This window comes from Martes martes, assembly GCF_963455335.1.
Source record: "Martes martes genome assembly, chromosome: 4".
NCBI lineage: Eukaryota > Metazoa > Chordata > Mammalia > Carnivora > Mustelidae > Martes > Martes martes.
Genome location: NC_137891.1, coordinates 17,270,986 through 17,287,590, shown reverse-complemented (window position 1 = coordinate 17,287,590; position 16,605 = coordinate 17,270,986). Strand labels below are relative to the sequence as shown.

Sequence of the window (16,605 nt, the reverse complement as noted above, 5' to 3'; positions counted from 1 at the left end):
AGTCCTTGGCACCTTTGAATACAGAACAGAATCTGGGAAGCTCAACCATGGTGGCTCTTTCACTGTGTCCTTTATGTAAATGGCATTGGCACATGAGGGAAGGGAAGGAGAGGAGAGGGGAAGGGAAGGAAGGGGAGGGGAGGGAAGGGAAGGGGAGAATTTTCCTGGCCTGAGAACATCTCCAGCAAGGGCTCCACTGGGAAAAGCCTGCAAAATCTACTCTCACAGCGAAATCTGAGGATACCCAGCCAAGTCATTGGATTGGAAATTCTGAAGCCAAGAAAAGAGAGAAAGCAGCCGAGACAGCGGACATGTTGACCATTTGGCTTTGCAAACACCACCAAGGATTTTGTCTCCTGTTCACATGACTCCGATGGGCAAATCCAGTCTCCGGGTCAGACCAGGAGAGGGTCAAGGTGAGGTTAAGCAGCTCTGAGGTCTCTCAGCCTTCTTCCTCAGACATGGTCACAGGAGAAAGAGAAGGGCTTGGAACAGTTAGTGGCCTAATGAAATATACTAAGAAGCTAGCGACTATCATTTCTCCACATGTACCCACAGACCTGGGATAGCACCCAATTCACACGCATCTCATTGCAACCTCACGACAGCCGCACTGATCAGAGTAATGATGTCCCCATTTTACAGGTGAGTAAACTGAGGCTCAGAGACACCAACCAGTTTGTCCCACTGACAATCAGCATAGAGCCAGGATTAGAAACCAGGCAAACCAATTCCTGAGCCCACACTTCCCATGGCATGTATTCTGTCTCCCACATGGATGATAGTGGGGGGTGCTGGGGGAGGGAGCAGAACTAGACCCTAGGGTTGCCCAGCTCTACTGTTCTTACACACGTACAGTAACTCACTTAATACATCCAGTAAATGAAGATAACAGACTCACAATACTCATCACACGTTAGAAACATTATCAAGATGATACATATGAAACTGACATAAGGATGATAATGCTGGTAATCATGGCAGTGATGGTGGTGGCACCTGGAGGTGATGAGGGAGGTGATGCTGACGGAGAGGTGGGATTCCAGGTGGTGAGGGTATTCAAGTTATAGAGCAGTGGGCAAAGATACAGATTGGGAGTGTCACAGAGACCCAGATGCAAATTCCAGCTCCCCGCTTACTCATTGTATGATCTGAGGCAATGAGCATCAATGAGCCTCAGTTTTCCTCATCTGCAAAATGGGAATAGTATCCCCCACAAGGTGTTATCGAGAAGAGAAACATGAATGTCTGTTTGTTAGCACTGTCCCTGGCCCTTGGTGCAGAGCGGCTGCTACAAAGGACAGAGGGACCCCAAGAGCAGCGGTGATAGGGAAGTTATCCCAGCAGGTATCAAGAGCTTCTCCCCAATGGAGGGGGAGCCGGCTCCTGGTTACAGTCACCGCAGCACTTCCAGCTGAGACAAACTCAGGAGCCTTCACTTCAAGAGGATGTTTTTAATTTGGCCATGTTCAATGTTCAGTCCCCAAGTAGGCAGGAAGGCCTACCACACTCACCCACAATGCAGGCGCCACTCACTTAACCATTAACCCAGCTGGCTCGAGCTAAGCTGGGAAACAGACGAAGGTTATCTCTGGAGCTGTTACATCACCTTCTCACCCCTGGCCCTGGCACCTCGTGGCCTGAGACTGACCCCTAGGACTGCAGCTGCCTTGTCCCATTTCCTTCCCCCTCCCAACTCCCCCCCCATCCTCGCTGCTTTAACCCTTCCCTGCCTAGCCAACATCTGTCATTTGAGATTCTAAGACATCCAAATTAATGGTAATAATAATAATAATAACAACAAATTGCTTGCCTGTGTTGTGGGCTGGCTGGGACACGTGGATTGGTTTATTTCCACCTCACAACCACCCTATGGGCTGGTAGAATCATTTGCCCCATTTCATAGGTGAGGAGACTGAGGCTCAAAAGGCGAAGTCACTTTTCCTAGGTCACACAGCTTATAAATTGCAGAGCAGGTCCCTTATTTGAGGCGTGTTTGATCTTGGATCCCAGGCTGATTCTACCAGACGATGCTGCCTGCCTTTCAAAGACTGAGTCGGCAGGAGTGAGAGTTAATTGAAGAGCCAGGATGGAGGGGTGGTGTGTGTTGGGGGGCGGGGGAGGGAGAATGCACTCCGCAATTCTCAGATCCCCCTAGGAAGGGAGCCCCCCCTCCACCAGCTTCTCTCTAGACACTGACCCGACATAACCGTGGTCCAATTGTCATGGTCAGTGTGAATCTTAGAAATGATGCGTCATGCTTTCTGAAAAGACAGACGTTAGGGGGAAAAACGTCGTGGCATGCCCTTTATCTCACCAGTTCCACTTCTAGAATGTTATCCTTCAGACATACTGGCACATGTGTGAATTGACATATTTACAAAGTTACTCATTGTTTGTAACAGCAAAAAAATTGGAAGCAACCCAAATGTCTGTCATGGGGGAATGGTTAAAGAAATTGTGGAATGTGCATATGATGAAATACTCCACGGCCATAAAAAAAAAAAAATTAAGAATAAAGCTCTAGCTGCAGGGATATGTCAGAATACGTAGGATAGGAATCTCTACAACATATTGCTAAGAAAAAAAAAAAAAGTAGTCGTGGCATGTATGTTATGCTGCCATTATGTCAAATATGGGGAAGGAGGACAATCAGTACAGATGTTTTCCTAAATATGCAGAGGTGGTCTCTAAAAGGATAGAGAAGAAACGGGTGCCATCAGTTGCTTTTAGAAAGGGATCTTGGGGGCGCCTGGGTGGCTCAGTGGGTTAAAGCCTCTGCCTTTGGCTCAGGTCATGATCCCAGGGTCCTGGGATCGAGCCCCGCATAGGGCTCTCTGCTCCGCGGGGAGCCTGCTTCCTCCTCTCTCTGCCTGCCTCTCTCTGCCTGCCTCTCTGCCTACTTGTGCTCTCTGTCTGTCAAATAAATAAAATCTTTAAAAAAAAAAAAAAAGAAAGAAAGAAAGGGATCTTGGTGGTTGGGAGACAGGAGTGGGACAGAGAATTGCTCCATTCCATTACAGACCTTCTGAATTTAGGCACCTTCACCCAAATTAATTTATCCATATAGAGTGCCTGGCTGGTTCAGTCGTTAGAGCATGTGACTCTTGATCTCAGGGTCATGGGTTCAAGCCCCACGTTGGATGTGGAGCCTACTTAAAAAAGAAAAATTATCCATATAAATATACACACATGTATGAATAACCGTAAAGGAATGTTCGTGGCGCATTAATAACGTCACTGGACACGGCATTGGAGACCTTGAATTTGACTATTGTTTTTTTCACCTTGGAAAACCAACTTGATGGTTCTGAATCCAGATTTTTCCGATTGTAATAAGGCTGAGGGTGGGGGTAGTGATAATCACTTCCCAGGGATGACAGAGACGGTTAAGAGGCAAAGTGCATTTGGTTATTATTCACTCTCCCGATATTCGTAGAGCACTTACTCTGGGTCAGGCCGTGAGCTCACAATACATATGAATGAGGTGTGTCCAGCCACGAGCCCCCGCCCCCACCATGTGTATCCCCAGTCTAGCCGGGGAGAAGGACATGAAATCACTACAGACCGAGGCAGTCGCCTGTTGTCATAAATCCTGCAGCAGCGGACAACTGACTCTGCGAGGCAGAATCCCACTGGGGTTACAGAAGGCCTTCCCGAGACAGGGACACTTAAGCTCACACCCACAGGCATCGGCTTAGCCAACAGAGGAGGGAGGGGCATTGCAGGTGAGAGGTCTGAGCCAGAAATAAACTTGGAAGGTTCAAGGAACCAAAAGACAATAAAAATGATGGGGAGCAGCGAGCTGGAGGGGAGAGCTGGAGGCATAAGGGGGATGAAGACATCCTGAGCCTCCCAGAACCATGGGAAGGGCCATGGGGTATGTTCCAGAAGCAGGGGGAAGCCACTGCGGTCCTACCCAAGGTGATGTGACAGCAGGGCAGAACAGGGCACGGACTCAGACACCAGCTTCAAGTCCTGGCTCTCCCACTTTCTGGCTGGGTGCCCGGGGGCAGCCCTACGCTCTCAATAAGGAGGCAAATAGTGCCTCTGGTACTGTGTGTGAGGTTCAAGTGCATCCCGGGGGTGGGGGGGCTCTTAGCTTGGTGCCTGGTGCCTCATACACACTTAGCAGACGGTCATGCAGTGGCGGCAGCCATAACAGTTGTAATGCATTTGTGAAAAATCCTTCTAGAGCGAACCTAGGCAAACAATGGCCCATGGATCAAATTCAGCCCACTTCCTATTTGGGGACAGTGCACAAGCTAAGAATGGTTTGAACATTTTTAGGGGTGCCTGCCTGGCTCAGTCCAAAGAACATGTGATCCTTGATCTTGGGGGTCGTGTGTCTGAGCCTCATGTTGGGTGTAGAGATGAGTTAAATAAATAAATAAGTAAACTTAAAAAAAGAGAGAGAAAAGAATGGTTTTAATATTTTTAAATTGCCCTGAAAAAAAAAAAACAAAAGAGGAGAAAGGTGAATATTTCCTGATGCATGAAAATTTTGTGAAATTTACATTTCAGGAGCCACACGTAAAGTTTTATTGAGACACAGTGGCCCGGATTCATTTACGCATCCTCTAAGGCCATGTCTCTACTGTAATAGGAGAATTCAGCAGTTGAAACAGAGACATGTGGCCTGTGAAGGCTAAGATATTTGCTATCTGGCCTCTACAGAGAAATTGTGCCAACTCCCGCTCTAGAGAATAGATTGGAGATGGCCAAAGATACAAGAAGCAGGACTGATCAGGAGGTCCTCATAGAGTCTGAGCAAGAGACCACAGTGAAAAGGGAGAGATGGAGGCAGAGTCTGTAGACATGTTTTGGGAAACTGGCAAGGGCTCCCCAATACTGGGCTTTCCCATCTTTCCTACCAGGGTCATGGTTGCAACTGCATCTGTCTGTAAGTTTGCAAGGTTTTGAGGTTTGGTTCTCAGCTCCAACACACTGCAAACCCAGGCCCCTTGATGACAACAGAGGATGATTCCAGACTTGGGAGACTGACAAGCTGATGGTGCCCCAGATACATAATGTAACCATCCTCTGAGCAAGCCCAGGGCTGGGCTGTATAAATAGAAGCCAGTGGTCATCAGGAAGTATTCCTGGGGCTGAGGTCATCCTCTCTTTACATTGTCATGGCCGACTCCAGGCGAGGCCTGGGTCCGCACCTCTGCCCCACAACCAGTTTGAGTCAGAAGAACATGGCGACATTGGGCGGCATTGAGAGGGGGAGCCAGGACCTTGGCTGGGGGAAAACACTCGTGAGAAAGGTAAAGCAACTGGGATTGTCCGATAATGGTAGATTCCACGTCTTAGCATCCACTGGTCCCTGGGGTGGCTGCAAGCTCTTTACATGGGTTGGTTCATTAAGTCCTCGTGATCACCCTTAATTACATGGTCACTACCACCATATCTCCAGTCACAGATGAGGACAAAGAGACAGAAGGGTAGCTTGCCCGAGGCAGCACAGCTAGTAAGTGGAGGTGTCAGGATGCCATTCCCAGAGATCTGGGTCAAGAGCCCCTGTCCGTAACCACTATGCTTTATCTCTCAGCTCTGGCCATCAGAGAAAGACTGCGAGTCATTTAGGAGCAACATTTAGGCCCCTTGGGTTTATTTCCCTTCACAACGCCTAGGGATTGAAATTCTTTGTCTACCAGATAGCATGTATTATATAATGATCACTTCATTGCTCTCCAGAAGTCGTGTGTGGCTATCCATCCTCATTCATCAGCGTGTAGTGCCAACCCCCAACCCCAATACACACACACGCGCACACACTCACACACAACATAGTCTCATCAAGGATGGATTAGGATTTCCAGTGGGCTTTTCTAGCAACCTGCAGGTAAGTCTCAAAGTACCCACGTCACCATCCATAGGCTCTAGACAAAGGATGACTATCTAGGTACACAGCTCAAGCCCTGTCCAGCTCTGCCTGGCATAGTGCCGTGTGAAACCCAGCTGAGGGGCACCTGGGTGGCTCAGTGGGTTAAAGCCTCTGCCTTCAGCTCAGGTCATGGTCCCAGGGTCCTGGGATCGAGCCCCGCATCGGGCTCTCTACTCAGCAGGGAGCCTTCTTCCCCCCTCTCTCTCTGCCTGCCTCTCTGCCTACTTGTGATCTCTGTCAAATAAATAAATAAAATCTTAAAAAAAAAAAAAGAAAGAAAGAAAGAAAAGAAACCCAGTTGAGTGGCATGGGCATGATTATCTGCATAAGAAACGGAAATTAGATATCCCATCAACAACAGTACTTACAACTGCCATTTATTAAGTGCTATGGGCCTTCAATTTAACCCTCTCAGCAACCAGTGGACTGAAGTAACTCAGTCCTATCTTCCACAAAGGATAGAGAGGGTCAAGGACCTGTCCTTGCCACACGAACCTCAGAGAGAAAACATCAGAGATAGTATTTACACTCGGGACTGCCTGACTCTGAACTCTGCTCCTCACCACAGGGCCACAGCACCTCCTCTAGGGAATTAAGGGATATCCCAGGAGCAACTCAGTTCGATAGACTTTATTGATCACATACCATGTGCCTGGTTCTGGAGGAAGCCCTAGAGACGCAGTACAACAGAAACGGTCCCTGCCTAGCAACATTTAGAGTTCAACGAATACAACTATGTAGTTTACTCATTCAACAGACATCTGTTGAGAGTCTATATGCCAGACCCAGACCCAATTCCAAGTGTTCAAAGATGCAGCAGTGGGCAAAAAAGGCAGTGATACTGTCCCTATAATGTGAGGTTGTTTCAAAACAATGCAATTGAGTATTTTCCATAGGCAGGAAGTAAGCTGGAAGGGAAATGAGAGTCCTACACTTGGCCCCAGTTGGGGTGGGCCTTCCGGGTCCTCCTGGGAGTCATCCAGCTGTCAGTGCGAAGTCTGGCCTGCTGAGGGTGCAGTCACCCACTCTGGCACTTACCGGAGTCACATCCCAGGAGCAGGTCAGAGAAGGACTAGCTGCTTCATCCCCAGTTGTGCGGAATCCCTGGAGCTCTCCAAGTTATCAGGGCAGCTTCAGGAATTCTCCTCACAAGTGCTCCAAAGATGATGAGTTTTGATCCACTTTCCTTTAAAGAGTACTGTTTCACTGAAGAGCAACTCTGTCGACCTGGTAAGCACAGCATAAGGTAAAGAGTCGTTGAGTCCCTCTGCCTGAAATTAATGTAACATTGTGTGTCAACTATATTTCAATTAAAAAAAAAAAAAAGACACCACCACCACCACCACAGGGAAGGTGGGAAGCAAAAGATTCCAACCACAATGGGACCAAACTGGAAATTAATTACAGTGAAATAACAGAAAAATCTCCAAATACTTGAAAACTAAATAATAATAATAATAATAATAATATAGAACTTCAACAAAATTAAAAATTTTGTTCTGTGAAAGACCATGTCAAAAGTATGAAAAAAAGAGCTACAGAGTCAGAGGAAATATTTGCAAACCATACACCCAACACAGGAGTGCTAGTCAGGGGATATGAAGACTTCCTAAAATGCAACAGTATCAAAACAAACAATCTAATTAGAAAAGGGCAAGAGACACAATGAGATATCTCATCGAAGAAAAGATACAGATGGCAAATAAGCACATCAAAGGATATTCAGTATCCTTAGCCATTAGGGAAATGCAGATTAAAGCACAATGAGATAGCACTACACACCTATCAGAAATCTAAAATATTTTTAGTGTTTGCACTAAAAAGTGTTTACAACCCCAAATGCTGGTGAAGATGCAGAGAAACTGAATCACTCAATCAGACATTGCTGGTGGAATTACGAAATGGTACAACCACTCGACAAAACAGTTTGGCAGTTTGTTACAAAACCCAAAGTCAAACTCAAAGATCATAGGACCTACCAATCTCACTCCTAGGCATTTATCCCAGATGAATGAAGTCTTAGATTTACACCAAATGTTTGCAGCATCTTTATTCAGAAGAGCCAGAAACTAGAAAAGCCCCAGATGTCCCTTAACATGTAAATGGTTAAATAAACTATAACACATCCATAACAAAGAATACGGCTCCAGAATAAAAACCAATTATTGATACAGGCAACAACCTGCTGGAATCTTCAGAGAATTATTCGGAGTGGAAGAACCCCAGGCCTAGGAGGTCACATACAGTAAGCTTCCATCGATGGAAGATCCTGAAATGACAAAATTATAGGTTAGATGAGCACAGTGATGTTTGCCAAGGAAGAGAAGGGCGTATGGATGTACAAGGGCAACATAAGGGATCCTCGGCCTGTGAATCTATAGTTATCTCAAAATAAAAATCTTAATTAAAGAAAGAACTACAAAGTGAAAAACTACACCTCAAATTTCATAGGACAAAAAAAATATTTTTAAAGACTGCAGGAAAAAAAACTAGTAAAAGCCAGTAATAAATAATAGTAATAAGGCCTGTGCTATTATTGTACCAATATCAGCTTCTTCATTTTGAAAAATGTACCAGGATCATTGGGAAAAGCTGGGGGAAGAGGACATGAGATCTTCCTGTATTATGTTTGCATCTTCTTAGGAATCTTAAACTGTTTCAAAATAAAAAATTATAATTTTTTAAAAACCGCTGAACATTCTGATTTTCTTACCTCTGGTTAATTCTTAAAGGACCACAGACCCATATAGGTCCCACTACATAGATACTCCCAGGGCCCTGGAAAGGACATATTCTGTGACGTGCACATCAGGTATAAATCAGAAATCTCAACTCAGGCATACAAGACTCCAGCGTCTTTCATGTCTATAATGCGATTTCATTTGTATTTTGAGCTTCCATTCAGCCAATGTGGCAGAAATCATCTAGAGTAATTCAGCTCCTGAGGGGATGGCCCAAGTTTTGGGAAGCGTTCATGAAGTCTGATATCAATTTGGAGTGAGGTGGTGGGGTGGGGGTAGGGGAGAAACACCTTCTTACCTTCGGTGTCTTCGGTCCTCACTGCCATCTTCTGGGGATCCACCATCCATCACCCCCGAGTTATTGGTCCACACAGGTCCAGAACCCTTGGGTTCCATCTACAAGGCTTCTTGCCCCCAACAGCGCCATTGATACCACAGTATTTGTCTCCTACGGCTTCTGTCACAGATTACTACAAACTTAGTGGCTCAAAACGACACAGAAGTATTATGTCACGGGTGTGGAGGTCAGGAGTCTGGAAAGGGGGTTGTGGAGCTAACATTGAGGTGTTGGCAAGGCTCCGTTCCCATGTGGAGGCTCCGGGGAGAATCCATTTTCTTGCTTCTTCCTTCTACAGGCTGCCTACATTCCTTAGCTGTAGCTGAAAGACCCTGACCTTTAGCTTCCATTGTCACATCGCCTCTGACTCCAACCCTTTGCCTCCCTCTTACAAAGACCCTCACGATGACGTTAGGCCCGCCCCAACATACACGCACAAAGAAGAGGTCACGTGAGCACACCGTGAGATGGCAGCTTCCCACAAGCCGAGGAAAGAGGCCTCAGAACGAAATCCACGTCGCTGGCCCTTGGTCTTAGACTCCTAGTCTCCAGAATGGGGACAAATGAAGGTCTGTTGTCTAAAACCCCCAGTCTGTGGTGTTTAGTAATGGCAGCCGGAAGAGACTAAGGTAGTCTGTGGGTTGTGTAAGGTGTCTATCCAGAACCCAGCAGGAGGCTGACGTATTCACAAAGATGAAGGCAGTGTTGTGAGGGGCGCCCCTACCCATGCTAAATCCAGAACTAAGGAGATGTGGGCCCTCAGGAGCAGCTCCCCTGAGAGGAAGTGTGAAGCTGGGCCACACATGTCCAGAGACTGAGAGACAGAAGCAGAAGGCAGAAGGTTTTACCGAAAACCCCTCCTTGTGGAAACCAGGCGTGAGGAGAGAGGCCTTTGTGACCACCCAAAGTGCATGTTCCCATTCATGTATTCATTCAGCATTTACTCCACATCTCTCTTTTATCAGTCTTCTACTGCTGTGTAAGAAACTACTATAAACTGAGCAGCATAAAACAACACAAATTCACAATCACACAACTTGGAGGTCAGAAGTCTAGATGTGGTACCCTTGACTTTTCTGCTCGGGGTCTCACTGGGTGCAAACGAGGTGTGGGCCAGAGCTATACCTCTGGTCTGGAATCTCAGGCTGTTCTTCTAATAACCGCTGTGGTTACTGATAGAATTCATTTCCATGTGGTTGTAGGACTGAGAAGTCTCTGTTGTCTCACTCTCAGCCAGCCAGGGACTGCTCTCCGCTCCCAGAGGCGACTCTCAGGTCTTTGCCACACGGAACCTTCCATTCAGCCACAGAGAAACTCCCTTCTTCAACCCGCCAGAAAAACCTGTCTGCTTCTGAAGGGCTCATATGAGATGCCTGGGTGGCAGCTACCTTCGGTTCAGGGCATGATCCCAGGGTCCTGGGATTGAGTCCCACATTGGGCTCCCTGCTCAGCAAGAGGCCGGCTTCTCTCTCTGTCTCCTCTGTGTGCTGCTCCCCTGCTTGTACTCTCTCTCTCTGACAAATAAATAAATCTTTTTTAAAAACAAATAAATAAAAAATAAAGGGCTCATACGATTATATCAAACCTATCCAGATAATCTTCCTAATCTCCAGATTTTTAAGGTCAACTGATTTGTGACTTTAATTACATTTGCAATATCCTTTCACAGCGGGACCTAGCTTAGTGTTTGAGCAGCCAGGCGCTGGGGATCTTGGGGCCATCTCAAAATTCTACCTACCACAAACCTATGCGAGGCGTGACAGTAGGACAGAAATGTCTAGCAAGATACACATCCACGAGGGGCTTACAGTCAAGCGGGCATGGCAAGTACAAAGAAGGGACCTGATTACAAAGGAATAATTCGAATTCAAGGAAAAGATACTATTCTGTAGGACTTCAGAAGAGGCCGGTGTCCCTCTCTCGGGAAGAGTGTTTTTTCCAAAGGTAGGGACAATCGATTTGAGTCTTGAAACATAGGAAGAGGGAAGGCATTCCAGGTAGAGAGTGCTGCATGTTCAAAGATGGAAAAGACCGTAACAAATCTGGGGAGTGACAAGGAACCCAGTGACGCCGAGTCTTCAGAGGACAAGGCTAGAAGAGGCAGAAGACTGGGATGGAAAAGTTGGTTGGGACCCATTTGTGCTGGAGGACCCATGCCATTCCAGAGAAACAACCAAAGATTTGTAGCAGGGAAATGACCTAGCAAAATGTGCGTTTTTGGTGACAGCAGGGATAATGAGGGCAGAAACTGGAGCCAGGAAAATGAGTTAGTTGGTATCTATAGCATTTCGGGTTCCTCAAACTAACCCTATGCTTCCAGGGGGAACAATATTATAACTGATGGATCCGTGAGAGGCAGACAGATGTCGGTGATAAGAGACACGTGCCATCGCCGATAACGTGTGTGTGACACGAGATGGTTTAAAACGATGCATGGACACAGCAGTAAATAGCTCTGACTCAGAGAGAAAGTTGCTCCTTTCCAATTCTCTTTCCATCCTTTTAATTAGCTCAAGGAAAAGTTCTCAGTTTGGAGGTAATCTGTCTTTAGCACCTTTCTAACACCGTTCTCCCAAGTTCCACCTTCTGCAAATAACAGTATCTGGCTAAATTAATAGCACTATTAATTTCTGTAGATTTTTTTTTGTTCCTTTCATTTGTTCCAATTAGTATTGGATTTTTTCCATGATGATAAAAGCTATTATTATTATTATTATTATATAACTATATTTGCATTTTCAAACGTGAATCAATATAACTTAAAAATGTTAAAGAATTCTGCAGATGGTCCATATGCTGCTGGGGCAGAAGACGTGAAGGTGGGTTATAAATGCGTCAATTTGGGACATACGGGTGGAATGGGAGGCTGGCAGGTTTCGCAGTCGATCTAACTTGGGTGCAAGTCCCACTTCTAACTCATTAGCTCAACGTTCCGTGAATAATTCATAAACCTTGCTGGGCCTCAGTTTCCCCCTACAAATGAAGGAGATTTTACACCTCCTCAGAAGGTGGTGATGATTAAATGAAACAAAATGAAAGAAGTTTCTGGGTGCCTCGTACACAGTGGGCACCTCGATTTCACAGCAAATATCTCTGAAGAGGGAAACCTCAGTTCTTAGCAACACCAAACAGAGACTTAACACCAGCACCCACTGAGTATCTATGCTCGGTAAATGTTACCTAAGAGCATTCATCTGCTCAGCATCTGAAACCTGTGGACCGCAGTGGTTCTTTGGCTGAATCCAGATGTTTTGTGAGAAACAATTTATTTAGGAAAAGCATTTAACGCAGAGTGGCCAGCCCTGGCATCACAGCCAGGCCCCCAGGGCCTTGTCTTGGCTTTCTCTATGATCTCAGAACGCTACATCCTGCAGAGATCCGTTGGAAGTGGATCTGGGACATTCAGATACATATGCAAATGAAGATACATAGAAAATACCTCCCACTTTAGTTATCTATTGCTGTGTAATAAACCACCCCCAAACTTCGTAGTGCTTAACAACTACCATTTTGTTATCATTTTCCACAATTCTGGGGGCTGACTGGGTTACCCTGGGTAGTTCTGCTCTATGTGATGTCAACTAGAGCTGTCGTCACCTGGAGGGTCAGTTAGTCTACCAGCATCCGGGATGGCGCACTCATGTGGCTACAGTCTGACTGGGTGTTGGCCAGAAATCACAGGAGCTATTGTCCCTAGCATGATTTTCTTCCATGACGCCTCTCCATGAAGTCTGGGGTTCTCATAGAATGGCAGCAGGATTCTAAGAGGAAGGAAACAGAAATTACCAGGCTCTTAAGGCTTGGCTCAGATGTCCCGGAATATCACGTCCATTGCATCCAAGGAATCTCAGGAGTAGTTCAGAGTCAAGGGGAGGGGACATAAACGTCACCTCCTAATGGTGACAGAATTTTCATACTGGGAGGAAAAGGATTGACGGCAGCCATCTTAGGAGACTATGTACCACACCCTCTAAAGCTTTCCCTTTTGCAGAGGGTTGTCACTCTAAAATTATGTGGGTATTTCAACCCAGCAAATATTTATCTAGGAATTTATCCTGAGGAAGTAATCATGGATGATTCAACACAGGCTGTCTGTTGGGGAAAGAAAATGAAAGTACCTGCTATTCGATAGTACTAGACCAGTTCAATCCAATGGTGGTTGAGGATGTGTTTTGAGTGTCGATGGTCTGGAACAAGACAGAGTTAAGCTTAAATCCCAAATCCGCCACTTAATATTTGGATGATGTTAAGCGAATTACTTGATTAAGCTCTATAAGTCTCAGCTTCTGTATCTGTAGGAGATAAAATATGGGTTGCTGTGATGATCCACGGAAAGGGTTTAGCACATAGTGAATGATCACTAACTGGGGATTGCCATTATTATTTGCAGTCGTTAGTGCTATGGTTTTAGTACAAATATTTCTAATCTCCCCATTTCCAGGCACATAACACTTTCATGGCTCCATGTGAGTAACTTTGTGACCAGTTCAGACCAATGAGTAGTAAGCAAAAGTGATACATTACTTCCTGGCTGAACATTTAATTGTCTGTACAAGATCTTTTTTTCTCTTGCTCAACAATTGACAAAGTCTGATGCATGTGTTGACTATTTTGTTAGCCTGAGTCCCTGAGTGACTGTGATGGTCAGAATTCTCCTTGCTGACTCTTCATTGACATGTAGCAAAAGCAAGAAATAAAGTGGTTCTACATTACTGAGATCAGGGTGGTTGGTTTTTGTTGTTGTTGTTGTTACTGTAGCATATTTGAGCCCATTCACTCCAGGGCAATGCTATTTTGGTTGTCGTTCAATCTTGCAATGAACAATATTATTGTGGTCCCATTAAAGGTGACATACAACAAAGCATTTAAATTCTCAATGACAAGAGAAAATAGTCATAATATAAGAGCCACCTTCACTATGGAGGGCTCACTATTCACAGGGCCACTTACAATATGTTTGTACTTCCCACCAGATTCCCTTCATTACTCATCCAAATATTAGCTCAACAAAGAGACCACTTCTTTCAAACCTTTTACTAAGTTTTATCCACATTCATGCAATTTATCACTACCTGACATATTACATAGTTACTTATTATCTAGTTCTAAAATAAGCTGTTTATCCCAGGAACCATGTATGAAACAAAGTAGACAATTTTTTTAATTCCACGCAGGAATACCTATATAGCAAAATGTGCATTGTGCTTTCTTCAGGGTGGTAAAATTGAGTGCTACCTATTTATGGAATATATTTATTTTTGCTTAGGCACTCTTCCAACAAATATGTTTTATTTATGTGCATTTTCATTTTCAATGATTATTATGTATTATTTTCCCATGAGAAATGATAATAATAGGTAACATTTACTGAACACTCACCGTGGGTCAAGCACTAAAGCTCAGTACTTTACATGAATTATCTCCACCTCCCTGGGAGATAGGTCTAATCATTATCCCCATTTAGTATTCACAGATAAGGGTACTAACATTTAGAGAAGTTAAATGAGCACTGGGGCTGGAATTCAAACCCCAGATCTCTATCCTATAGCCAAATAACTAACCAATGTATACATCAAAATGCAAACATAAGCTCATTGTAAAGAGTAAATAATCACATTCACATATGTTGGCTCACGGGAGGCTCACGAAAACCTTACAAGGTAAGCCAGCAGGCATTATTATCCCCACTTCAAAGACCAAGTCTTGGGCCCATATGACTGCATCTTGCCATCTGCCTCCTACCACATCTTTGCAACAGGTGCTTCCTCTCCCCAACTCATAAGTTCCCCCCCACTACACTTGGCTATGCACATCTTTCCTTGGCACACCGACTAAAGACACAGCTCTGTTTCTCTGTGGCAGGCCTGAGTCTTTGTTTCTTATAAGCAAATCTGCATGGGAATTCATATAAGTCAGAAGTTAGGAGACTTGGGGCACCCGGGTGGCTCAGTCGTTAAGCATCTGCCTTCCACTCAGGTCATGGTCCCGGGGTCCTGGGGTCAAGTCCCACATTGGGCTCTCTGCTCGGCAGGAAGCCTACTTCTCCCTCTCCTATTCCTTCTGCTTGTGTTTCCTCTCTCACCGTCTCTCTCTCTCTCTGTCACAATTAATAAATAAAAATCTTTAAAAAAAAAAAAAAGAAGTTAGGAGACTTAGGGTCTGGTCTGGGCCCTGCTACCAACTGAGAACCTCAGTTTTCCCACCTGTAGAATGAGTTGGTTGGAGAAACAGATCCAATGCAGAGTAAACGCTTTTCGTGCTGGGAATCCAAATGAGGACTGACCAGCGATGCTCTTCCTCACCAGACCAAAGCCCATGCACGGGAGAAATAGAAGCCTGGAGCGCAGGAAACGAAGGTCTCAGCGAAGATCATTCTAGGTAAACAGTAAATGTGTGCATCTTAAATAGCATTGGCTCCCTTTTACTGGATGAGCCCTGACAAGAGTGCACTTCATTCATTCATTCATTCATTCATTCATGCATCCATCCATCCACTCATCAGTCACTCATTGTGCACCTACACATAATACACCAGGCAGGTTTAAGAACATGAAAACAGTAACGAAGGAAACAAAGTGCGTGCTTACAGGAATCTTACATTATAGTGGAGAGACAACAAATAAATGGATAAGCACATTAAAAAGCATATGGTAGCAAAGACCTTGCCGGGTGATAATTCTCTTCCAGGATATTGCAAGAGAGGGGGACAAAGTCTGATAGGGCCACGCTTTGGTCCCCTTTTGGTACCACAGCAAATGCTGAAGAAGGGCACAGAAATAGCATTGGCCTTGCGGTTACAAGACCTGGAGTTAAAACATGGTCCTGGATGTAGTCTGCGAACTTGAAAGCCACTGCACACTGTATACAATCACTGCAACTTGTAAAAGTCTAAGTAGTCTGCCCTGTGAAATGGGCTTACCCTACAGGAATGACGCAAGGATCAAACCAGACTACAAAATCAAATAAGTAAAGAGCTCTGAGTTTTCCCCACTCTGTAAACGTTCTGTTCTACACTCCAAGCAGGTTCGGATTTCTGGGAAGTCAAGCTCCTGCTATAGACTTGAAAACATCAAGTCCCCCTCTCCCCCAACCTTTGATCTTACCACTGGCATGGGATTCCATCTCAAGGCACAAGACATTTTGTACCAAGCCATGGGGGGAGGGGCTGCAGGCACGAAGGGAAATAGCATCTGTCGAGCAAGCTCCGGGTTTTCTTCCCACTTACAGGTATTTGGCAAAGCAATCTGAATGTTCCAAAAGGTCACACTCTGCTTGCTTTTTTCTAAGTTTTGCCAGTAGTGGCTGTTCTATGCTACCGTTGGTAAATTGATATTTAATAGTTTTCATTTCTCCTAACAGTCTCGTAATGGAAAAATTAAAGAAATGTAACATGTGGAAGGATATATACCGAAATTAGAAGCAGTACCTCCTTGGACAGCTGATAATCGCTTTCTTTCTCTTGCTTGTTTCTCTGTATGTTGTGCTTTCTTTTCTCATTCATTTAAAAAATATTTATATAGGGATCAGACAGCTGGAAGGGGCAATCCTGCAATTCACATCTTAGTTCCAAATCTTTCTGTTCTGCCACTTTTCTTTTGGGTTTATAAACCAGTGTGGATTTGTTGTCTTTAGATTAG

At 45.1% G+C, this 16,605-nt stretch overlaps 1 long non-coding RNA gene across 1 annotated transcript; it reads right to left on the bottom strand.

The window, feature by feature from the left end:
- Window positions 1–6,506: 6,506 nt before the first annotated feature.
- LOC308341794 lies at window positions 6,507–11,387 on the bottom strand. The gene is made up of 3 exons (XR_013966723.1): window positions 8,930–11,387; window positions 8,073–8,159; window positions 6,507–7,117 (listed from the first exon to the last, which is right to left on the bottom strand). It is a non-coding gene; the product is annotated as an uncharacterized lncRNA (long non-coding RNA).
- Window positions 11,388–16,605: the final 5,218 nt, after the last annotated feature.